The sequence below is a fragment of the Epinephelus lanceolatus genome, chromosome 16 (genome assembly GCF_041903045.1).
Source record: "Epinephelus lanceolatus isolate andai-2023 chromosome 16, ASM4190304v1, whole genome shotgun sequence".
In the NCBI taxonomy this organism is placed as follows: Eukaryota; Metazoa; Chordata; class Actinopteri; order Perciformes; family Serranidae; genus Epinephelus; species Epinephelus lanceolatus.
Genome location: NC_135749.1, coordinates 4,817,841 through 4,843,951, shown reverse-complemented (window position 1 = coordinate 4,843,951; position 26,111 = coordinate 4,817,841). Strand labels below are relative to the sequence as shown.

The 26,111-nt window shown below is 42.5% G+C and overlaps 1 protein-coding gene across 2 annotated transcripts in view; it reads left to right on the top strand.

Moving 5' to 3' along the window:
- Positions 1-3,495: 3,495 nt before the first annotated feature.
- LOC117263190 (hippocalcin-like protein 4) overlaps positions 3,496-26,111 on the top strand; it is a 45,022-nt gene continuing 22,406 nt past the window's right edge. The window contains exon 1 of one of the 2 annotated variants that reach the window (XM_033636380.2): positions 3,496-3,717. The gene's annotated coding sequence lies outside the window, so the exon portion shown is untranslated. Of the gene's footprint in view, positions 3,849-26,111 lie in introns of both variants that reach the window. The other variant, XM_033636379.2, reaches the window with a different exon arrangement.

The following is a 26,111-nucleotide window of genomic DNA, read 5'->3' as shown; positions in this document are numbered from 1 at the left end:
TCCACAGGATATCAGAATATAATCAAAACCAGGATCATGTCACCATGACCAAACATCTATATGTGATGAGGCTGGAGTAAGAATGTGTCGACTAAACAATGTACCGCTGAGGAAGGGTCAGCAGCACACCTACAGCCACATTCAAAAAGTCCCAACTAAAAAAATCTCTATAAGTTTCAGTGTATGCTATACTGAGAATATGACATCCTACGAAAAATGCATGCGAGGTTGACAGGCTGAGAGAAAGCTCCAGGTGTCACTGAAAGACAAAGGACACTGTCTCTACCCTGTCTCTTACTGGCACTTGTGTAAGGGAGACATTGTGACTGCAGAGTTATTGTACCTTTTGTCTTATCCCATGAGGGCAGAGCCTCCAATAATGACCTGAGCGGTTACATAATGATTTCAACTGTAGTGCAGGTATTGATTTCTTTTGTGCTGACATGGTTTTACACTCTGTTGTTGTTATTTGCAAAATCCATTGATTATAACATCCATTATCATTTTATCTGAGTTCATACACGATATGATAGCAAAAAAGCAGATTTCACTTCAACTAAATGTGAGCTCAATTTAGGAGAAGGCAGATTAACAAATAATCCCACCCTGTTATTTAAAGGGACAGCTTGGATCTTTTGAAGACAGTCAGTGTTTTACCTACAGGAGATGTCACCCTCAGTTTAGAGAAACAGGCTGAAGTCCAACACAGAGGCTAAGCGATATACTGTTGTGAGGGGATCAGCAACAAAACATATTTTAGTCACCTACAAACAAATCAGTATCAGATTAGGTGTATGCTATATTGAGAATATTGTCACCACTTTACCCTTTCTGTCAGACAGCGATTTCCAACAGGGAACTGAACATTACATTTTTGGTGTCCTGCACCTTTTACTTCATTCTGCTTAACTTCAACCTGTTGTCCTTGTTTGTGGATGCTTTTATGCCCATTCTGCAGCTGATCCTGACACAAAAGTGGACAAGGCACAAAACCTATTAAAATTTTATGGTTGAAACTTGTTTATTTGTGCTAAGCAGCGTCTGTAGTTTGACATGGCAAACAAATTTGACCAATTTCAGCAACAGTAACGAGCTAAAATGCTGTTAATTAGGAAGTCCTCATCTGAGAACACTTGTACTTTTTTCTTGTATTATCCCAGCATTTCATACAGGCCAATTAGGTGTGACAGAGTGTTCCTACTGACAAAAACAACATTCGGAGACTGGAGTACAGAGCAGGGAAAATTAATACATTAATACATTTAATAAATAATTGTTGCATTATTTGCAGTTTTGTTTTTGCACAGCCATGTGCAGGCATTGATATGAACAGATTTGGGCCATGTTTACACAAAAACAACTGAAAATGGAATTGTTTGTCATTTTCATTTTGAAAAAAGTTCTGCGTTCAGACAGCAATGTTTTGATAACAATCCCCCGTGCACGCCGATCTGCAAAAATGACTAGTATACATGCCAGTCTTTGAAATGAAACAACACCAGCGCTTCCTTCTACATAGCGGTGATGTATAAACACACAACGGCTACAGTAAATCTACACTTTCTCGCACATGCCTAGTGACTGGAACCGTAATGAGCATGTGCGAAAAGTCTCCGTTCTCAGAGGAACTGCAAGTTTACATGATAACGGAGACAGTGCTGTAGCCAAAAAAATGCGTTCTGGAACCAAACGTTGCATTTTCAGGCACTCAAAATGCCATTGTCGTGTAAACGATCAGCCAAAACACAACTTAACCTTACAGTTTTCGGCTGAAATTGTTGTAGTACAAACAGGACCTTGAGCAGACTTGAACAGTGACCTCTAACCTTTACAGTTACAACACATTAAACAATTGTTAAATTGTTTGTAATTTTGTTTTTGCACAACAAGGTTCAGGAATTGAAATAAACAGTTTTATAGTTTATTGCACACTTGTGACTATTAAAAATGAACCAATGTCCCCAGATGAGGACATCTTCTTTCTCCAAAAATTACTTACACTTACTGCACAAAGATGGTGCTTAGGTTTTCATACTTATCAGGTCCTACAATTAAAAATGCACACCAAACAAAAGCTGTGGTCTCAGGAAAGTATTGCTCTCTTCAAAGTAGGACACCAATTAAACCCCCAAAATAATTTAGTCATTCAACCTGTGTTTTAATCACACAATGATAAAATCAGATATTAAATAAGTTTTACGGCATAATCATTGGTTTTGGCTCGACTAAACTGACATGTTAAAAAAAAATGACTATAAAATATACTATAACAGTTTGACTATGTCAGGGTCCCTGCTGCCCATTTAGGTGCCTAAGTGTACTTGCTTTGTCGCTATGCTCACACATAACAGGAGACAAGTCACAAAACTTTACAAACTCTGCATACAGTATATGCTCCACTACAGAATAGAACAGGCATTTTTCAGCAGTTGCAAAAGGCTCTAAAAACAAACACATGTCTGCATTACCTAGTTAAGAGGACATTACTTATAGCTCATTATATGACAGCTTCTGAGCGGGTTCTGCATTGATACTGGTGACAGAGAGAGAACCAGATGTTCCTGTCCCATTGTTGGACGCAGGTATGTTTTAATGAGGTTTGGATTAGAAAAACTTTTCGCTGCAGCTGTGTTCACTGATCCAGTGGCAGTACAGCTCAAACTGCATTGTGTCTGAGAGGGCCTTAATGCAATATGCATAATTATGATTGAGGATGATCACATTAGGCTGTTTTGGTGCCCCCTCCGGCACTGGTGCCCAAAGCACAGAGCGCGATACACGTGCCTGTTGTTCTGGTGGTGCTGACTGTAATATGGTAAGTAAGGTAAGACTAAAATACTCAGACTTTTAAGCCCCTTTTCCACCAAACCCTCTTGGTATAATACCTTTGGAACCAACAGTAACCCTTCAGACTTGGTACCCAGACCCTAGTGTTTCCACCGCATACAGTACTCTTAAACTTGGGCTGGATTGTTGTCACTCACTGCTCCTCATTTATCGTCCACACCGGCATTTTCAGAACAAAATAGAACAAGCTGCAGTGAGAGTCTCTTTCTATTAATAAATGGTGGGTTTGTGCATTTAGTCCTTCTCAGGCAGAAAAAATAAAGAAATCAATCTCAAGCAGTTTTAATAAAATTAAGCCCAAATTAAAATGTGCCCCACTGTCCCCTGCACTGTTTCAGTTTTGTGGAAATTCATACTTTTTAATTAATACTGACTATTACACATAAAAGAGGGGTTAATAGGGGCCAAGCAGCACCCGAAGGGCACCTAGCAGGTTAAATCGGCCATTCATATTACAGTTTAGAGCTCAATTAATTTAATCAGAGACAAATAAATCAGGTGAATTTGAAGGAGGTGTGACTCACTGTGAGAGAATTAACTCTTACAGTAATTATCACGTGTGTTCCCCTGTTGTGACTGCTCTTATTTGTATTTCCTGTTTGTTTTCCCAACACAACAAACATTTCCCTCCCACTCACTCCCCCCGTCTGGCGCGCGCGGTCGGCAGCGCCACAGAGAGGACGCGAGGGCACAGGCGCGCGCGGTCGCAGCTCGAGCCCTTTTACTGACACGTCGCTCCGTCGAATCACATCAAAGGGAACCGCCTTGAAACCGCAGCCCAGCTAATTGTGGCGCGCGGGAGGCGGCCTGTATGCTAATGTGTTGGCAGGGGAGACGCAGCGGTTCATTCATCTTCTTCCAGAGAGAGAGGTGAGTTAACGCGAAGGTTATTGTACATGAGGGAGGAACTGCTCGGGACCCAAACACTGCCGCGGCAATAGCTGAAAGTCAAAGAAGAGGCTTTTGGTTTAGGAGCTTATTCTTCCTGCACACATTACAGGGTAAGAGGAGGATTTATTTATTATAATTAATTCATAAATGGTGTCTTTGTAGCGTCATGTTAATGTGTACAAGTGTGGTCAGAATCACTTGCCCTTAATTCCTAACTCAGAGCAGCAATAAGTGATGAGAAAGGAAGTCCCGGACATTGTGTTACTGCTGTGTTATCAAAGGTGTCTCACCAGGAAGGAACCCTTAACCCTGTCAGTGTTGGTGCGTTACACTTATTTAGCACTGCCATGAGTGGAGTCAAGGTTTCAGCTCCACTGGAGCACCTCAGAGAGCAGTCAGGACGCTCAGTGTCTTGGTCAAGGACACGCAGGGCTGTACAGTTGAACCTGAGACCCTGAACTCCCAGTTTAAAGAAAAGAGGGGCACTTTGTTGACTAAAACAGCCATAGTAGCTGCAACATTGTCATGCTTGTGTTGGCTGGTGTGTGGGTAATGTTTTAGAGAATGCTTGATACATGTTGGATGGATGCATTAACTGCTTCTGCACTGATGTGAAAATGCAGCCAGGGAAGCCAGTGCCAGTGTCCTTCATACTCTGGGAGCAATCAATGCACCGATAAAATAAGGCTACCTGTGTGTCGCACCACTGAGAGTGGACTCTCACTGTCTGTTCTGCACATATATAAGCCTATATAAGATGTAAATTGGATCAAATGTGTGTTTGAAGAATCTGAAGCTGCAGGGTGAGAGTGCTCTCTGCTGCGCTACCTGTCATAAGTGCATACAGAGGAGGAAGTAGTGAACATGTTGGCAAAAGGAGCTTGTACCTGCACAAGCCTTCAAAGTCATTATGAGTTGTGGGAATAAAGAGAGAAGGAGAGACAGGCGGAGAGATGCAGCAGGCTGAACAAGTGGTTGAGTTCTATCTGCAGGATCCAGTCCTCTGTGAGTGACGCCAGGTCCTGCACAATCAATAGCGCCAGCCTCCAGTGTGTGCTGTGTGTGAGGCTGCCCACATTACTGGTGGCCTTCAGGCGGCTGTGCATCAAAGGGTCATACCAGATGAGTTATTGCATCATAGCGACTGGCTGTGTGTGTGTGTGTGTGTGTGTGTGTGTGTGTCTGCGTATGTGTGTGCGCCCTGGTGGGTCTATACATAATGTGCATTGATTGTGTTCATATGTAATGCAAAGCAATGTTCCATGATGGTGGAAAGATACAAATGCACAAACACACCAGTGATGGGCACATCTGTGACAGACAGCTGTTTTCAGTTTAGCTGCCAGCCTTTAGATCTTTAGTGCGTGATGGCTCTCTGTGCCTCTGGACACACTTTTCGCTGCTCTGTCGCGCTATCTGTGTTAATTTTAGGTGATACCGTCTATCAATGAAAACAGTGTTGCAGAAGTATGATTGTTTGTAGTCTTAGCTGTTAATTAAGCCAAAAACAGAGTTGGTTTTGTTCTGCTTTGCTTCTACTGCAACCTACTTTTACACTCTGAGCAGACAGTGTATAGTTCTTGAGATTCAGGCTGTCTTAAGTGGTGCTGAGAATCCCATTAGGGAGCTACTACAGTGGCACAATTACAATCTTGTTAAGTACCACCTCCTCCTCCAAAATAACCATGATCACATTCTAATCTGCTCTATTTAAATGTGCTCCGTTTAATATCTTTAAATCTCCAACTAATAATTGTTTCCTGCATATAAACTGCAGGACTGCACATTGATTTATTTGTGGTGGGCCGCCATGATATCAACATCTGCCGCCACTTATTGACTTTTACTTTCGGAGCTTTTGGGAGCACTATTAGATTAATACTGTGCGGTTACTCATTGCATGACGCTCTCAGATCTCAGAGCGTACTCTGGGCACTAGGGCTGCAACTGACGATTATTGTCATCGTCGACTAATCTGTCTATTATTTCTTAGATTAGTCAACTAATCATTTTACCAAAAAATGTGTTAAAATGTTGTTAAATGTCAGTCTGTCTCTCCCAAACCCCAAAATGATGTAATCTAATGTCTTGTTTCATACTCACACCAAAGGGTTTTAGTTCACTGTCATGGGAGAGTGTGTAAAACTGCCAGTATTTTTGATGAAAAATGACTCGAACTGATTAGTCGACTACTAAAATAGTCACCGATTATTTTAATAGTTGGTTAGTCATCGATTACTCGACTAATTGTCGCAGCCCTATTGGGCACAGACGGAGGAGCAGAACGGCAGGTGCAGTGACAATGGAACTTAACCATTCATTGTACTGGGTGTAAAAGTTCCCCTCTGTAGTAGTGTTGTCACGGTACCAAAATTGGGACCCACGGTATGATACCAGTGAAAGTATCATGGTTATGAGCAGTATCACGATACCACAACAAAAATGAGGCAGATGTGCCTTTTGTCATTTATAAAAAGATAAATCATTTTTCTATAATACATCAATGATATTTCAATGGAATAAATTACTTATTGAGTTATTCATACTTCAAAAACAGCATCAGTCAGTGATTAACATAGGGGGGATCAAAATAAAATAAATAAATAAAATAAGAATCAACCAGCCACCCTCCTCCCCTGACAAGTAAAGAACAGTCCCTTCAATGCGGTGAGGTTTGTGGACCGTTACCTGCCACAAAGAGTAATGTGAACTCGTTTTCTCCTCTGACACAACACATACCTGTGTGCCGCCACGGCTCCGCTGTTCAGATACTTCTGGGTAGTCATGACACCAAGAAGAGGAAATTATTGGACCTGGAGCCGGGCTTCTCGGTTGCTGGTAAACCGTGTTATCTTGCGGTGGCCATAGCGCTCCGCCGTATTCCTGTCTGTGTCTGTGACCCCCGTTCAACCCACAACCGGCAGGATTCGCCTTTCATTTCTGCTGCTGGTTGAAATCTGTACTCACACAGCGTGCTCCTGAATGATTTCTTTTGCTTGCACAAAACTATTTTTAGTCGCAAATGTGAGTAAAATGCTCGCACCGTAGAGCTCTGTGGAAAACAAATCACTGTAGCATATATAAACAAATCTAACCTACAAGTAAAAAGAAATAAATAATAACTTTCACTGCTTAAAGATACTCAATAGATCAGCTAATAGCTGACATGTCACTGGAAGACAAACCACTGCAGCAGCATATTGAGTGCCAGGTGGCCAGCGTGTGCCGTTATTGGATGGCGCATGGACACTCACCCTCTTGCAATTGGACTTTGAACTTATCCCACAGTAGTGGTACCGTGAGGTACTGTAGTACTACGGTACTCCAACATTATGGTATCATATGTACCGTGGTGTTTTAGTACCGCGGTCTACCGTTGGTACCAGTATACCGTGCAACACTACTCTGTAGCAGCTGTTCCTCTTCACCATTGATCTGATCTGATCAGCTTTGATCAGGACTCATCGAGTATCCACCTCAAACTCCAAAAACTGCTGCAGAGGAAAAAGAAGTGCTGCATTCACGGACCTGCAAAAACTTCCACAGAATGATACAAAGGGACACAAACACAAAAAGCAGTCGTCTACAACCATACATGAATTGTTATTCTGTGGGAAACACTGCACATACTGTGTAGAGTCGAGGAGGAGATATCAAATATACATTCTGTTTCTCAGCATGACTTTGTCGTTGTTTCGTATTAGTCAGTGTATTTAAAAGCCTGTCGATCACTTTGGTGTGACATCATGCTCCAGTTTTGTGTTTTAAATATCGCTGGTTTAGCTCCCCTTCCTTTATATTTAAATCATGGACTGTACCTCGAACTTTTTAGAGCACAAACTGCAGAGTCATGCCTGGTTTGTTAGCTCCAGTGCTCCACGCTAAAACTCTTAAGTCCACTCCGCTGAGCGATAATCCAAATAAAGAGCACACAGCTTTCACTAATACGTTCCTTATTCACATATACTTCACGTAAACAAAAGCTTCCATTGCTATTTTCTCCTTCATGGTATCTCAAAACAATAAATTGTTATTGTACATTCTCAATTAATCCGACCAGGATTTACAAAGCGCTACAGTCGTGTATATTGTTTAGCTTTAGAGCCTCTACAGCAATGCAACACAGAGACACACGGACCATTTTGGTGTCTGTGCTCTCGACACACAAGATGAGCAACAGGCTATTTGCTGAAGTATATTGTGAAGATGAAGTTGATTGTCTGGTCTTTGCAGTAACTGTTATTAACAATCAGAGGGGGGGAGAAGCTACAGGTACACATAACAGCTGACTGACACATCACTGGATGAGGAAACACATGATTATAGCACTTCCTCTGCTCTCGAAAGACCTATTGATCCATATTTTGTAGAGTACACTGATATCAGCTTGGAGCAACATGTTATTCTACAGTTCGATGTGTGTGTCCGTGCATGTGTGTGTCGTTTGTTTTTCCAGTCTCTGTTTTCTGTTCACAGCAGGAGATGAATGATGCAATGACACCCGCGGCCAGCATCTCTTTCTTTCCCTCCCTTTGTATCACTTCCATTTTGTCGTAAGCCTGTGTCCAGGTGTACTATGCATCTGTCTCATGCATCACCGGCTCATTGTGTGTGAGCTGCTGCATGTGTGTGTGTCCCTTGACTGATTGATTCATCCATTCCTGCCACATGCTTTTATTACCCAGGGAGACAGATGTTGGAATATAAGGATGTGTGTGTGTGTATGTGTGTGTGTGGTTGTGTGTGCTCCTGTGAGCCCATGGACCAGCTGATAGTGGTTGTTGAGCAACAACAAAGGAATGTTGAGTGAAGGAGTTTGGCATCAGTGGCGGATAACTAATGAACACCCACAGTTATCAGCGGACACCATTGACAGAGTGTCCTCCAGTCGCTTCACAGAAACAATGTATAGAAATGGAAAGGTAACGCACGCCAGGAACTGTGGAGAGGAGCTGATCTAAGAAAAATATTTAACGAATACGCCACCTTAAGTTTTGTTCATGTCCTGCTGTATTTCTTCCTCATAACACTGGCTGCCTTTAATAATAATAATAATAATAATAATGATAATAATAATAATAATACATTTTATTTAAAAAGTGCTTTTCAAAGTTCTCAAAGTCACTTTACAGAAACAGTTCAAACACATCAAATAAAACAACAATTTTCAGCAAAGACATCGAATACAAAGAGGAATAGTAATGGGAGTGAAAAAACAAGTAAATAAGTAAATGAATAAAAGTAGCTAAACATTAAAAGCAGAACGGAACAGGTGAGTTTTGAGTAGTGATTTGAATGATGGGAGGTCAGTGCAGTCACGGATGTGTTTTGGGAGGGAGTTCCAGAGGGTGGGGGCAGCAACGGAGAAGGCTCTGTCCCCCAGGTTCTGTGCTTGGTCTTGGGGACGGTGAGAAGGTTGGCATTGGAAGAGCGGAGGCTGCAGGAAGGGGTGTAAGGGTGGAGCAGGTCTGTGAGGTAAGAGGGGGCCTGGTTGTGGAGAGCTTTATGGGTGAGTAGGAGGAGTTTGAAGTGGATGCGTTGTGGAACAGGGAGCCAGTGGAGGTTCTGAAGGACAGGGGTGATGTGGTCGTGGGAGTGGGTGTGAGTGAGGAGGCGGGCAGCAGAGTTTTGGATATATTGGAGTTTATTGAGGAGTTTGGAGGTTGTGCCATAAAGGATGCTATTGCAGTAGTCAAGGCGGGATGTAATGAAGGCGTGGATCAGGACTTCGGCAGCATTGCGAGAGAGTGAGGGGCGGAGGCGAGAAATGTTTTTAAGGTGAAAGAAGGCTGTTTTAGTGACTTGTTTGATGTGTTGGTCGAAGGAGAGGTTGCTGTCGAAGATGATACCAAGGTTGCGGTGAGGGGAGGGGGACAGGGTGGAGTTGTCAATGGTGAGGTGGAAGTCTTTGGCTGTTTGGGTGAGGGAATTTGGACCAATTAGGATCATGTCTGATTTGTCACAGTTGAGTTTAAGAAAGTTTGCTTGCATCCAGGATTTAATTTTGGAGAGACAGTTTGACAGGGTGGAGTGGGTTGAATGGGTGATGGATTTAGTGGAGATGTATAGCTGGATATCGTCAGCGTAGCAGTGAAGACCATGACGACGGATGATTTGACCAAGGGGGAGGAGGTAGAGGATGAAGAGGAGAGGACCAAGCACCGAACCCTGGGGGACGCCTTGGGACAGAGGGGCAGTTGAGGAGGAGCAGTTGTTGATGAAGATGAATTGTTTTCTGTCAGTGAGATAGGAATGTACCCAGGTGAGGACATTGTCAGTGATGTTGAGGAGGGTTTGCAGGCGGGAGAGTAGGATGGAGTGGTTGATGGTGTCAAAGGTGGCGATGAGATCAAGGAGGATAAGGATGGAGAGTAGGCCGGAGTCTGAGGAGAGGAGGAGGTCGTTTGTGACTTTAAGGAGGGCAGTTTCTGTGCTGTGTTGTGTGCGGAATCCAGATTGAAATTGTTCGAAGAGGTCATTATTGTTGAGGTGGGATTTGATTTGTGAGGCGACGACACGTTCAAGGATTTTTGAGACGAATGGGAGGTTGGAAATGGGCCGGAAATTGCTCATGATGTCAGGGTTGAGACCAGGTTTTTTAATGATGGGGGTGACTGCAGCCAGTTTGAGAGAAGGAGGGGCAGAGGCAGAGCTGAGGGAGGAGTTGACAATTTTGGAGACAAGCGGGGAGATGGTGCGGAAGCAGTGCTTAACAATGGCGGATGGGATGGGATCTAGCATGCAGGAGGAAGTTTTCATGGTTGAAATGATTTTAGACAGCTCAGCTGGGGAGACAGGTGTGAATTTGGAGAGGGGCAGGTTGATAAGATGGGGGGTGTGGGGGGTGGTTAGAGAACTGTGGATGGTGTCAATTTTGGTTTGGAAAAATGAGAAGAAGGAATTGCATTTTCCAACGGTGAATGAGTTTGAAATATTGTCACTGGGATTAAGGAGTTTGTTTACGGTGGAAAAAAGAGCCTTTTGGTTATTGGAGCCGGTGTGAATGAGGTTGGAGTAGTAGGTAGAGCGGGCAGTATTGAAGGCGGCTTTGTACTGTTGGAGGTGGTCTGTGTAGGCTTGGCGATGAACTGTTAAACCGGTCATCACCAATGATACACTGGTAAACAGCCGTATATCAGCTGATGATAAAGGACGGCTTTGTTTGTTGGTGTCTAATGCTGGAAGTCACTGCCCAAGCGCCAGATTTCGACAGCTTCGGAGTGAGACTGGTTTGCGTATTACTGTGAATTGGTGATGAAAACGTCTCTCACGTGCCATCAGCAAAAATATATTAAGAAAATCCATTTACAAACAACTAAACTCTTAAACAACTCTTGCAGTACAATCCAAGTCTCACTTATCCAGTCGTATGCTCAGTACTTTCCAAACATTTGCGTTTTCATTAAAACATTACAGTTTTAAACCCTTCCACCTACAAGTAGCACACCTGAGTGTGCCCAGGCACTCTACTTGTCCAAGCATTAGACCGTACTGATGTGTTATAAATCATAACATTTGAGTGAAAATGCACGTGTCTGGGAAGTTCTCAGCATTTGACTGGATAAATGAGACTTGGATTATACTGCATGAGTTTTGTGAGAGTTTGTAAACTTATGTTTCAATTAGGAATACACTAGCCCCTTTTACACTGCCAGATTTTCCACGAATGTTTGGCCGTTTTGCCAGCAAGCTGCAAGCGTTTAGACAAACAGAGCCGGATTGGCGAGTTCATCCGAGGTGCCCAATTTTCCGCCTCGTAGGGTAGACATATTGGCGGAACCCTTTTAGTTTAAACAGACCGAGGCGGCTGTTGAAGACTTGTGGGAGGAGCTGTTGATGACGCTGTACGTGCGACCCACTGGCGGTGGATAAACAGGAAACAGCTGATAGCAGGAATTAGCGAGCAGCTAATAGCAAGAGGGAAACACAAACCTGACAGACACTGTAAAGATGAGCAACTGGGGAGACAAGGAATTGTGCGCCCTCTTTGCCCTCGCAAACGAAGAGGCCATTAACCGTCAGATGACGGGGACGATGAAGAACAGGCCGACTTACGAGAGAATCGCCGAAGGACTGACCAGCTGCGGCTTCCCTCCCACGTCACTGTTTACGTCACACGCTGAGCTACATGTTTTGTTACTTGCTCACGCCCCCCATTGCCCCGAAAAAGGCACATTCTGTATAAACAAAAGTAGGTAGGCGGCATTTTGCTGCACTCCCCGATTTTGTTTTTATACTGCCAATGCTGAAAGAAGACTGATTGGGCTTTTCTGCAAATTTGCACAATTCCTGTTTAAAAAGGGCTACAGATTTTGAAATTCTGGGTCCATATTGATACCAATGTTTAAAATAACAACTGGCCTATCAGTGATACCAGTGTTTTTATAATGTTTTTTTTATTTTGTTTTTGTTGTTATTCATTCTCCCTGTTGTGCCAGGGAAACAAAGAAATCTACAGTACAAAAACTGAACTGTTGTAAAGTAATTAAACCCCTTATTACACTAACTTTGTATGAACACAAATTTAGTCATACTCATTCATGAAACAACCTTTAATATACCTTTTACATGAAAAAAGTCTTTAAGAAACAGCTTCAAAATTTTTTTTACTATATACAATGTATCATAATTCCTTTTCTAGTGTCTAATTTAAATTGCTGTGAAAACATCAACAAATGTGTCGTTTAAACAGCTGTATTTTGTCAAGTTTCTTCCCAATAGCTAGATTTTTCAAGATTACATTGAACACATCAGGAGAACGTTACCTTCGCCCAATACTCATTTTTACTGAAAAGAGCAGCAGCTACTTAGAGCTAACATTAACTAGCTCTCCTCCTGCAGATTTTAACACGGATTGGTTGCTCACATTGTAGCATGATCAGTCCTGCTTCCTCTGACGTGATGATACTGAGTTTCTGCATCTTTTCATCCCAAAGGCGTCCTGGGGAAGATCTCTGTTCATTTTTTATTGCCCCCAGGATGACAGGACGCCAGCTGATATTAGCCATGTTGTCACACAACAGTGAGATCATAGAACCCATTTGCCAAACAGTCATTTTATTCATCTTGTACCTGCTCATTAATGTAGGTTTTTGGCCATTAGTCTTGAGCCCTGCTTTTTAGCATTATCAATATTGAGGTATTTGGTCAAAAATATCAAGGTAGGTGATTTCGCCGCATCGCCAAGCCCTATTTCGGCTTCATGAGACATTTATAAGGAAGACTGGATGGAGAAACACATCAAGCCGAATTATGCAGCACTTTTTTTTTTACCTTAATACATTAAAATACCGCACAGTGGTTAAAAGTGTTGCCTTACAGCGAGACGGTCATGGGTTCAAATCTGTGTCTGAGTGCTCTGGTTTCCTCCCACAGTCTAAAGTGAACTGATGATACTAAAATTGCCTGTAGGTGTGAGTGTGGGTGTGAATGCATCAGTCTGTCTATACTGTATGAGTCAGCCTTGTGATAGACTGACAAGCTGTCACGGTACACCCTGCCTTCAGCCTGATGCATGCTGGGATAGACTGCAGTCTCCTCTGAGCAGGGTGAGCACTTTGGAAGAATTGTTGGATCAATGGACGATATAACGCCTTCATACAGTCACTTACACAGATATGCAGTCGGAATAAATTGAACAGGGATTGTTGCACTTGCAATATGTAATTCAGTAGATGTTTCTCGGTGTTTGTCTGAATGCCACAGCTGAAGGGGGGTAAAAACTAAAGGAACATAAACATGACGAATAAGCAGTTGTCTGAAAGCAGGCGCCTGCACACTAGTGTGTTTGCAAAGTTTGTCTGTTCCTAATGTAAACTGAACAGCTGCTTCACAGACACAGCTTTCTAGTATTTAACAGAGGTAGACACTGTGCACTTAACTGAGGGTTTTAACATATGTTTGGAATTGTGCTAATCGGTGTTTCTGATGGAATTTTTTGTACTAAAGAAAGAAATTCGAATGACTCAGGGCCAAAGTTTTTTCTAGGGCTGTAGTCAACCAAAGACAATCTTGGTCGACTGAAGTCGCACATAATCTTCAACTAATCGATTGGTCGTAAAAAAAATCTGCACATTATTTTTACTTCTGCGGTGGTGTCTGTGTCACTCTGCAGTTACACCTCCAAAACACTAGTTGGTGGTGGAGGACTCTGTTAAGTGCTGTAAAGTTTAGATTCAAAACACACATTAAACACACATTAATAGAGACAATTTCAAACACAAGTACACAAATCAGCTTCACTATTACTCGCAGCATTCACAGACAAACACTTGTCTTTATCTGGACACATTTTCCCCACAAATACAACATGCTAATGTTATTAGCGCCCGTCTATGGCATTTTACAATGTATGAATTAGCCTAGCAACTAGCAATCATTCCCTTGTCTCATATAAAACCAGGGACAACAGCAACATGTAACAAAGGTAACGGCACACAATTTGGCTTCATTACAGCTCACAAGGTTCACTGACAAAACAACTGTGTTATACTAAACACACTTTCCAAACAAATACAACATGCTAACGTTATTAGCACCAGCCTATGGCATTTTACATTGTATAAATTAGCCTTGCGACGAGCTGACATTTCCTCTGCTCATATGAAGCCAGGATAAATCACACACAAGACTTAAAATGCTATTTTAGTGGAGGCTTTATTGTCTTCACAATTTATTGTTTCTTATCTGTGAAATACAAGTAAATACAAGCTTCGTTTCCACTGAGGGAAATGGTTTCAGCTTACAGAGACAGACAGGAAGTCTGCGTCACTGTGACACTGACCATGAGGGTGGGCGAGTTCAACTTTCTGTCAACATTTTCACAGGTAACTTAGCCTGTCCCCCCACCGCAGGAAATAATGGATTAATCCTGGAAAGCTGTTGATGTTGCACTTTTCTCCTTATGAAAGTAACATTCAACCACTTAAGGCCAATCTGTTCAGCATACACAGTTTACTTTAGGCTTTTTTGTGTAATAAAGAGTCTCTCTTCAGGACATAGTTTACTCTACATATTAATAGGTCTACAGCAATGTACTGAATCTTTCTACTAGAGTATGAAACCATGTCCTTTAGTGCTTTGTATTCCATATACAATCCCAATGTATATTTTGCACGTACTGCAGAGCGTCTGAAATCCAAGTGGTTCATTTAAGTTAAGATGCGTCACACATGGCAGCTTTGAATGCAGTGTTCTGACATTCTCCTGTAGGATGTCAGATGTTGATTGGCCAACTTTCACAAGTTTTTGTTTGAGGACACATTCAATGTTCATGTCAGCAGGAGATAGAGATGATGAGAGGAAAGTGTTCGGCACAGGAGCAGGGCTAAGAGCTGCAGGCGTTTGTCCCATGCTCCCCTGGTCTCTTACAATGCTGTCAACAACACTACACAGTAAACACGGTGCTACTGTATGCACGTGTGTGTGTGTGTGTGTGTGTGTGTGTGTGTGCAAGTGTGTGTGTGCTTATGGGACATTTGTTCTGCAGCCTGTTTGTGTCTGGCGCTGGAACACCTGAGCCTTACAACCAAACAACTCTCCACCAGGGCTTATGTAATATAGGAAAGTGTCTGTTTGTGTGTTTGCACATATGAGCGTGTGTGTGTGTGTGTGTGTGTGTGTGTGTGTGTGTGTGCACATAATGCCATCTTTCCACTTCCTCATAAGTTTAAAGGTGTAGCTGGAATATTAATGTCCACATTTTACAAGGCTGCGCAGGTTGGATAGAACACAGACAGAAACAATAGGTGACAATTAGAGCAGCACTCAGACATGAGTCACCCAGACTGCAGTAAATGTGTAACCGTTGTGGCAATGAATACATACTGAGGTGAATAAATGATGTTTTGGAGATATGGGAGATAAAGGTTAGATGAGAGGCTGACTCATAAGGGCACACACACACACAGCCGTTTTGTCCCCCGTGTTTCTCCCCAGGCTCGACATGCTGCCTGGTCTTAAATTAGAGTTTGAACTGCACTGAGGTGAGCTGCGTTTCTATAGCGATGCATCCTTCCTGCTCCAGTCACCAGAGAGGTGTATGTAGATGAGAATAATATGGAGATCACCCTGATAGGAAGCAACACCTCGGTGCCAACATGTGCTGTCATAGCTCTGAAATCATCGTATATAACCATCCATTTCCAATCGATATTAACAAGGCTTTCACTGAGGGCTTGGCGATAAAAAGAAAGATGCACACTGGCATTGCTTTTTGGAAGAACGGAAATCAGTATCAAGATATTAAATATATATTGCTATGTTTTATGACAGTAAATGTAGCTTTAAATTGTGGCATTGGTATATATTGTGATTTAGTAGCCGACATTTCCTGAAAATCTACTGAAGAAACAGTTTTTAGATAAACCAACAGGTGAGATTGACAGTTTTTGGTCAATCCAGTGAATGAAATCCAAAAATTGCTGTGAAGCAGAACTGCTCACTGATTTTTAGTTTTGCCCCCTGAAGGCTCAAGGCCGCTTGTGCCAGCTAAAAATGGCAGGCGCTCCTCAGGAAACACTCAGCTGGGAGTGTTCGAGAGCGCTTCGGAGATGTTGCGTTTTCTTCAGCTGAGACGCTTTGGTTGTATCTGGTTGCTATGATATGAAGTAAACACGTCGACACGAGGGAGAGTACTTGCTTTTGAATGAGAGGAAGGCTGAAGCATGCAGGGAGAGAGGATGGACCCGCTGTGCTGTGTGGGTTCATGAGAGGAAACACATATACATATACGGTATATTATGAGATTTCTCCTCCACTGTTGTCATTGTTCAGCACTTCTACACGTAACAATGGTTTGTCTTTGCAGTATTTGCCCGTCCCCTGCTCAACTCTGGACGTTCAGAAAAAATACGCCCAACTGTCAGCACAGAATTCAAGCCCAGGACCTCATCACATTGCAGGCATTTGTAGGGCAGCGTAAATATGAGGCGCTCCCATCGGAAAGAATTGAAACTATGATAGCCGCAGACAAAAAAGCTCTGGTGGACATGGCCCCAAATACAACTAGACGAAGTTTCTGAGTATTTTTGGGGTATTGGAGCTGATCAAGGCCTTTTCATCTGATAGGGATCAGCTATATGAAGCTACAGAGCCTGATCCAGTCCTGTGTTTTACGTCAGCTGTCACACAGGTGTTTTTTTCTTGAAGCTTTCATGCACAGCAGTGCAACCAGTGCAGCTGCTGTCAACTCTCCAACTCTCTGCTGTCTGTCTGACTCGTCATGAGACTTAGTGTGAGAGAGTATCTTGTGTGTTGCTTGTTTGTCATCTATGGTGCGAGGTGTTTCACAGTGGACACTCATGATGACTGCAAGTGCAGCAAAATACCTGTGAGCAAACGACCAATGAGAGTAGGCTAATCTGTTAATGTTATCCACAGAAAAGGTGCACAGATGACAAACTTAAACACTCAAACACATTGCAGAGCTACTCAGTTGTCAACACACACATACATTGGATTAATTTTGATATTGAACATATTTGAAGTGTGCACTGTGCTGCTGTTTTGTCAATGAGTATTATTATGGGTACTTGGAATCAGCAGATACTCAATATTAAATGACATAATAAATCAGAAGCAAAAAAAACTTGACCAGGACATCCCTTGTCTCAAGTAGCGTATGGTGGCCATTGTTACCACACAAGTGTTGGGTGCTGTTCACATCTGAACATCAGTACAGGTACCCAACAGAACTTGTTTTGGTACTTTACTCTTTCTGCAAGAATGAAAATGTAATTTCAGTTGAAAAAATAAGTCCAAACTTCTCTATGTCATTGTCATTTTTTTTGCGACATTTTGTTTTTTATTAAGAACATTTTACACGCCACAAAAAATAGAGGCCCTCTTTATCTCTCTCTGTCAGTCTGACACCAGGGCGTAGTGTGAAAACACTGTTGTGTTTTGTCACAGTTAACTATAGCAATGTAGTAAGTAGTAGCATTTCATTGGGGACCAACCTTGTGCTTATGCGTGAATTAAAAAAGAAAAAAATAGACTTGAAGCGACTATAAATGCCTCAGACTGCAGTGAGATGCAGCTGAGAGGTGAGCCTGTAAGGAGCTGGGGCAGACAGCTGATTTAGCTGAGAGCATATCTGTTTAGTGAGGTGTTGAGTAAAACCTCACCTGACACACTTATGGTCTCGACTCGGGACATGTTACCTTGGACAGCTTTGCATTTCACATCACAAATATTGCAGCAAGTGTTGCTGAGTTTTGAAAGGTGTAACCACACTTGTGACCACTTTCATCTTGCTGTTGCCCCGACTCTGTGACTTGAACAAGCTGCAGGCAAAGCAGGGCACGGAGCATAGTGCAGGCAAACCCTGGTAGCCCCATCTGAGTGCTGACATTTCACCATGCGTTCGTATATGTGTTTACTGCTGTGTGTTGTGTTGGAGCTCTGAATCAAAGAGTGCGAGTTTTTCTCTACTTCCCATGCTTGCATATGTTTTTCTCCCTCTGCCACATGCAACTATAGTCTTATTGGTTGTACTTTGAAAGGTCAGTGGCAATCGAGATCAGAGTTTGAGCTTAGTGGCAATTTTGAGTGGTGTGCCAAGCCAGGGGTCGCGCTTCTAGGGCTGCCCCTTGAAAGTTGGAGATTCAAATTGTCAGTCTGAGACCCCTCAGTTGACTGAGATTGTCCAACAGTGGGTTTTTTTGCCAGTCAGTGCTTCTGGGGACGTTTTGGTCCTCAGGTTTTGCTGCAGAGTGGGCACTCTTCACTTTCATGCCATTCTTTGGTACAGTCAGCTGCAGACAAGATGCCGCAGCACAGAGGGGGAGAGACTTTGTACTGCGAGGCTCCAAATAACATTATCTTCTCTCTTCTGCTTGGAAGTGGTGAATTTACAGCTCACAGCAACTTGGAGGGACACAGTCTTAGAAATGCAGAGACCTGGACCCAACCCTTGTCTACTTTTTCAGTCTGTCTTGCATGTCTGATGAAACATATACACTCTTACTTTATCAACCCAACTGTCCACACAGGTCACGCACAGGCCCACACTTGACTCTGGTCTATTTTATTCTTTTTTTGATGCACAAGCACAGTGATTTTGTGTTGGACTCTGAGCACGGTCAAAACTTGGGTGACCTACACTCACTACTGAGCCTGCAATGCATCCTCTGTTAACAGAGACAGGCTGCTGCTGCTCTGCACACATGCTGCTGTAGCTACTCAGCCTCCGTAGACACTGATAACACATATTACTGATTCTATTCACTGACTTTACATCTGCTCTGTTGTCCCACTGTTAGCCTACACTGTGTTTCAGCAGGTTACAAACAAGGGTTTGACATTTGACTTTCATCAAAAAAGCAAAACAAGAAGTAAGCATAGCCTCAACAGGAGTCCTGTCTTGTTTCCTGGTTGTGGCGTCACTCCACTGACGTCTTTAAAGAGACTGAAGAGAAGCTTTGGTAATACAGAGAAATGTAACTGAGGTAGACAAGGTGTGGCAAAATCAGGATTATATATTGTGGAAGATTTAAAAGATAATTAACTTCTAAAAACTAATTGTCGTATTTCTTATCTTTAATTTGAATCTTAAACTTGGACAGTAGGCTTATCTGAAATGTCTGCACAATATGATCATATCGTCTTGCTGCTATAGCACTGATTAAAGACATGTATCTATAATTATGTATACATGAACTGCATCTGAATTAAATCAGGTTGCTTCTAGTAAACAACTATACTGTTCAATTTCACAATAAATATCAAAGACAGGGCATCATGTGGGATGTGGAAGACACTGGCCAATACTTAGATTTTCAATAAACCCCCACATCAAGCTCAGATATCAGTGAGCCAGTCAGGTCCAGTTGGCAGATGGACTGTTTCGATTGGCCATAGGCATCATCCGCTGCCGGACGGCTGTTTGGCAGTGAGCCTGGCAACTGTTGTCAAGACAACAAATTGTTCTGTTTCACTTTCGATGGTTTGGTGAGCTGCCACGAAGACCATCCAGAGCATGTTTCATCATCCACATATCAGCGCGCTGTCCATCCACCTCTCATCAGATTTCTATACTCGATTATTTTTCTTTCTCATACGCACACTCGCTCTACACGCACACACACACACACACACACACACACACACACACGTGCTTCCTAGTGTAGCTCATGGCCAGGGCTGGTATTGGACTGGTATCCTATTGATTGTTCTCCTATTGCTGCTACAGTCCATTGTACTTTTTCCATTCTCACAAAGGTTATTGCCACTGCAGACACACAACACACACACATCCATCCACACACACACCCCAACACACACATACAGGAAATGACTATTGTATGGCCCAGCTCCCCTTTTTTGCTCTCTTTCCAACTCAATTACAGCTTTTGCCAGCTAATCATTTTCAGTCACAGGGACACCAACACATTTTCCCCTCCAGGCTTGGTTCAGTTAAAGAGTGGCTGAGCCTCATAATAATGACAGTGTAAGCCCACTGCTTTTCAACCTTGTTTTGTTCCTTGTGTTTCTTCCTGTGAATGTCCCGTCAGGAGAAATGTAGAATAATTCCAGTGTGATCTGAGTTAAGGTCATAGCAAAGTGTTTAAAGAAAATTGGGACAGGAGACATTTTCATTTTCTGCAGCAATATTTTGGTTAGTGTGGAATTTACACCAGGGTAGCTAAGATGAACCTCACGTCTCCATGGTGCAACCACACACTGACACAGCTTTACGATCGAACTAAGGTTTCAATATATGGTTTATTGTCACTGCAAAAGGAAGTCAGCAAAGACGAGGCATTCAGGGGGCCTTCAGTTACTCTCACTGATCCTTGTGATGGTTTTAATTAGTGTGTCGGTTTGTTTGAAGTGTGTGACTAAATTATCTTCTTGTGATGTTTATGTGTAGGTCTTTGTTGTGAAAGTGATTTTCATCTCAGTGAGAGCTGAGCACATAAAGTTTAACTAACAAATCTACCATTAATAACTATACAGAATGACTGCTCTGTCATATACATAAACATATCCTGTAGGGGTCGGGGAAAAAATCCATACAGCATCAATACACAGGCAATCAATACACAGACACTAAGTATCAATCTTTTAGTATTCACATTATCAATGTTTGCAAATACACATTTAAATACAACTTTTGGTGCTAGAATAATGAATTTGAAATAAAATGTTTTTCCTGGTGAGCTCAGCAGAGGTCTCAGTCAGCAGCATTTGGCAGGAAGTTCGTCAAAACGAAGAAGGAGGCACCAGAGAAAGAAATCAGAAATGCACTACTGGCATTTAAATCAAACATCTGTACTTTTTTAAAACAGAAGGGAAGGAGGACTTAAATATGATACATAATTAATTAGTAATGTGCAAGCAGTGTCACACGCCACCATCCAGAGACATCGTTTTGTGGATGGACCTGAACAATGACATTGGATTTTGACCGACTGAGTTGGAGAAAATTGTCTGACATCCAGTGAAAATGGATGTTGTATTTACGAATGATGTAACCTAGAGGGAGCATGTAAATGGAAAAGAGAATAGGGCCCAGGATTGACCCCTGGGGGACACCATAGGAGACGTTAGTGGGGGAAGAAACACAGCCAGCTATAGATACGGACGAGTATCTGTTAAAAAGGTAGGACCTGAACCAATTCAGGGCCACGTCAGTGATAAGGTCCAAGAGAACTAAAATGGAACACTCGCCGGCATCTTCAGCCAACAGGAGATCAGTGCAAACTTTAAGGAAAGCTGATTCTGTGCTATGAAGTGATCGAAAACCGGATTGGAATTTTTCAAATAAGTTATTGACTGATAGATGAGTTATTAATTGTTTGAATACAGTTTTTCTAGGATCTTTAAAGGAAAGTGACACAGTCCATCACATACTTCATGTGCAAAGATCTGCGTCCATACAGCGCTGTTGAAATGAAGGCTTTTGTTACATGCTAAAAACACGTGAACCCAGGCATGTGACTCTGTCCAGACAGTTTTCCACTGACACAGCTGTACCCAAGCTCTACAGAGAAGTGAAGCATAAAGCTGAGGAATCTTTGAGTACAGCAGGAAGGGTGGCGTTAACTTCAGTGGATTCATATGTGACTATAACGGCACATTATCTCACAGAGAACTGGCGACTGCTGTGTCATGTGTTTCAAACTAAAGCAGTACACGGAAGTCACTCAGGAGCAAACACTGCAGACCTCCTGCAGAATGCAGCACAAGAATGGGCGACCGCTGTCAGGTACATGCAGCATTTCTTACAGGTTTTATGACGGCGTTGGTCTGCCTGTCGGCTTTGCATCACATTTTGCTGCAATAAAGATGAATAAAGTCAGATGAACAGACAGAGAACTTTATCTTATGGGGTAAAACTGATACGGCAAGTATTGTGATAATATATCGTGAGTCCACTGGTGATTCCCACCTCTAATAATCTGTTAATTTCAAGAGTGAAATCAGTGATTCCTCCTCTCAGCTTGGTATTCCTCAGTTGCCAGTGTGTAGCACTCATGGCATACATCAGCCTAACATCAAGTACCTTAGGTTTGAGAAAGCTGCCATCAGAATGTTTATTACTGCTGACTCTGGCACACAAACATGTTTAACTAGCAATCGGCTAGATGGCCACCAAGCACACACACACACACACACACACACACACAGTCTTCCATGCATTTACAACTCAGATTAGACTTTGTGTTTACTCTCAGTCTGACAGCTGCAATGAACATGCGTTAAGGCCCCTTCAGACTCAATGAGATACATGTCTTTCTCCATCAAACGCCTGTTGGGACAATTTTCTACCAGCTTTGCTTATCTGCCTGCCGCCTCCCATCTTTCTCCGTCCTTCCATCTTCATCGCCTTTCACTCCCTGTCTCTCTCCCTGTCTGTCGATTTGTCTTCTCCCTCAGAGGTGTGAATCCAGATTGAGTCATCCTCCCTGTCATATTTTTTTTTCCACACACAGCCTCTTCATCTTGTCTTGCTCTCTCCTCCTGTGTCATTCTATTTTCTATATGTTACTGTATGAGTTTGTACATGTGTGAGAATTTAAGAGGTTGCCTGTGTGTGATGGAACTGATGTCCTGGTTGAAGCTGGCATGTTTGTGTGTGTGTGTGTGTGTGTGTGTGTGTGTGTGTGTGTGTGCGTGTGTGTGTGCCCAGGCCTCCCTTGTGTGCTGACGTGAATGGATTGTCAAAGACGTCATCGTGCATAACAACAGCACGTCGCCAGGCCAATTGATCCATTTGGTGGGGTGTGCAGAGCAGACGCTCAAGGCTGAGCGATATGTTTGGGGAAATGGCAGCATTTAGGGGATAAAGCTATTTTTTATTTGCAGCAAAGCAAGTGACTTTGAATGCACTGGCATGAGAGAGCATAAACAAATTTCCCCTGGGATTTGTTATAGCTTTATCAGAGCCAAAACTGAAGTGGTAATTTTGCACTAAAGCTGTTGATAGTTGAAAGATGCCAGATGATTACTGCTTATGCTTAACCTCCTGATTCTTCTTTTTATTCCAAACTGATTTCCTGTGGGCGCCAGAGTTCATCCTGAGATCTGCAAAAACAGGTAGCCTGATAATAATGATAATAATGATGATAATAACTAGTCCATACCCATTGAGTGCACAGTTGCCCACGTACAGTTTCACATGGTGTGTGTTTGGGATACAGGTCATAGGAAATTGCAGATTAAATAGTCAACTGAACCCATTAAGAAGAGCAATGTATTCAGACAGAGTTGTTGTGAATTTGATAGTACGATTGCTTTATTGAAAGTACAGTAGTACCATTGCCAATAGTGGGATAGTTAGTGGGCTAAAACTGTACATTAGTAGTTGAGGTAAAAACATTGGTCCACAGGGGGAGCCACAGCGATCGGTCGCATTTTAGCCATTTTGAAGCATTTTTCTGTTGTTATAGCGCCACCCAGTTGCCAATTAGAGTTAAATTTCTCCAGTCACCTTGAGGCGTCCTGTTATACATATCTACCAAGTTTAGTAAAAATCCATATGGCGGTTAGGCCTAGATAAGAAATGAGCTCTCTAGCGCCCCCATTTTGTTTGATGGGGTCAATAATGGAGGGGTCCCCTCAGATTATGTGTGGTCATATGCCTACAAAGTTGCGTGGTGATGGGTGAAACCCTTGAGATGTTATACACCTTTATGTGATGAGCCACGCCCTCCGCAATATTCATTGCCTTATAGAAGCTCAGTTTTAGTAAGTTTTCCAACTTTTGCCAAGAGGGAACTTTAGATATTGGTCCCTAGATTATGTTCACCCAGTTTCATGCAGATCGCTCAAACTTCCTAGGAAGAGATCCATTTGAAGTGTTTTTCAAAAAATTCAAAATGGCAGAAAATCTATATAAGCGGAAGTTATGGGTTCTTGAGGCAAATGTGTTCCTCATGAGGAGAGGCATCTCTGTGCAAAGTTTCATGTCTCTACCACATACGGGGCATGAGATATGCCCATTCAAAGTTTGACATTTCAATGGGTTGCTATAGCGCCCCCCTTTGGCCAATTGATGTAATATTGCTTCATTGGCATCCTCCCATGACCCTCTACCACTGTGCCAAATTTCACATGGATTGACCAAGTCAGTGAGGAGAAAAACGTGGAACAGACACACACACAGACAGAGTTTTCGTCATTATGTAGTAAGATGATTAAAGAGGCTTTATGTGAGATCCAGAGAGTAAGAGTTGCCTTGAAGCGGTTCTCCACAGGTAGCTTAGCTGGCTAGCAGCCTACGGTGCTTACTCTTTAAACATTATCAGCATAATAATAAATGTCGAATAAGCTCAGTGCAAAGTGGTGGCAATGAGCTAGCCAGTGGGATGCACACACGCACTAACATGCACTTGTGTGGAGACAAGTTTACCACAGCAAACCACAGAGGAGCTCTGGTTACAACACACACACACACACACACACACACACAGAGTAAGTGTTACTATATTCTCTGCTTGGACGCCATTACTCAACTATATCTTTATATAGCAAATAGTGGTTTGCTGCTATATTAATTAATACCATATTGGATTTTTTGCCGATATCCGATATGTCAATATATAACAGCTCATTTGGCTGATAACCAATATAGCCAATATGTATCCCCTTTTCCCTCCTCCTAAGTTTACCGATCATCAGATCTCTTCTGTAGTGGAATTAACATCATATTAAACATGCATGCTCTTATTGTGACGGCCCAGCAGCAGATGGGGACATGAAATACAATACTTTTAACTGTATGTAATATTTATTTATTGTGCAAAGTAAGAAAAAGCATGTTGGCCGATTCTAGTAGGTCATTTTAAAGCCAACATCAGCCGATACCAGTGATGCTCTGAATGTTGCATACAGCACCTTTAAAAATACTGTAGATGTTGTGGGGCTGGGTGATATGGCTAAAAATGTTATCACAATAATAATTTTTATATCCATAAATACTGATAATCATTACTTTTTTTCAAGTTTAAACCTCTGAAGCTGAAAAATGAAACCAACATGGAAGTACCAAAAACTGCAGTTCCTCTAATGGCCACTTGAGGCTGGCTCCAGAAGCTGTGTAATTCCCATCAACCCCCAAAATTGAATGCCCAACTTTACAGCAGAAATAAACATGTTAACAGCCTGGTACAAAAATGTTTTTTGGCTCTGTAGCTAATTTCAACATTTTGACAACTGTACAGGAAGTGAATTTTTGTATAACTCACCAATTTACATTTTATTAAGGCTTAAAGTTACGCATAATTAGGGTGACACTGTGACACTTTGAGAGACAGGCTGTCTGCTGATAGTGGCCTCGACTTCTCAGTCAGATCCACCTCTCAGCCTGTCACCCAAATGTGATCACTTCTGGCTTCAAAAAACCAAAGATGGCGACGGCTGTAATGCCGAACTCGAGGCTTTAAAACAGGAGTCCACAAACCAATGGGTGACATCACAGTAGCTATGCCCAGTATTTTATACAGTCTGTGGTTTAGTGATGTTATGTCATTTCATTCTGTTAAAATAGCTGGCAGTCACTCAAGTTAACTGACTAACTTACATTGTTGCCTCACAGCAAGAGGGTTCCTGGTTCAAATCCGGGGTGGGGGAGCCCTCCTGTATGGTGTTTGCATGTTCTCCCCGGGTCAGGTACTAACATGCAGGTTAATGTAGTCTGGTGACCTGTCCAAGGTGTACCCTGCCTCTCGCCCAGTGTCAGCTGGGATAGGCTCCACCCCCCACAACCTCCAACAGGATAAGCGGTTATGGAAAATGACACTTCGTGTCGTCTTCTACTATTTCTCCTTCTTCTTCTCTTAAATGGCGGGTAGCAAGGTGCATTACTGTCCCTCTCCAGGGGGACGTAGGGGGGATTTAAAATATCAACCAACATTTATTATATCTCT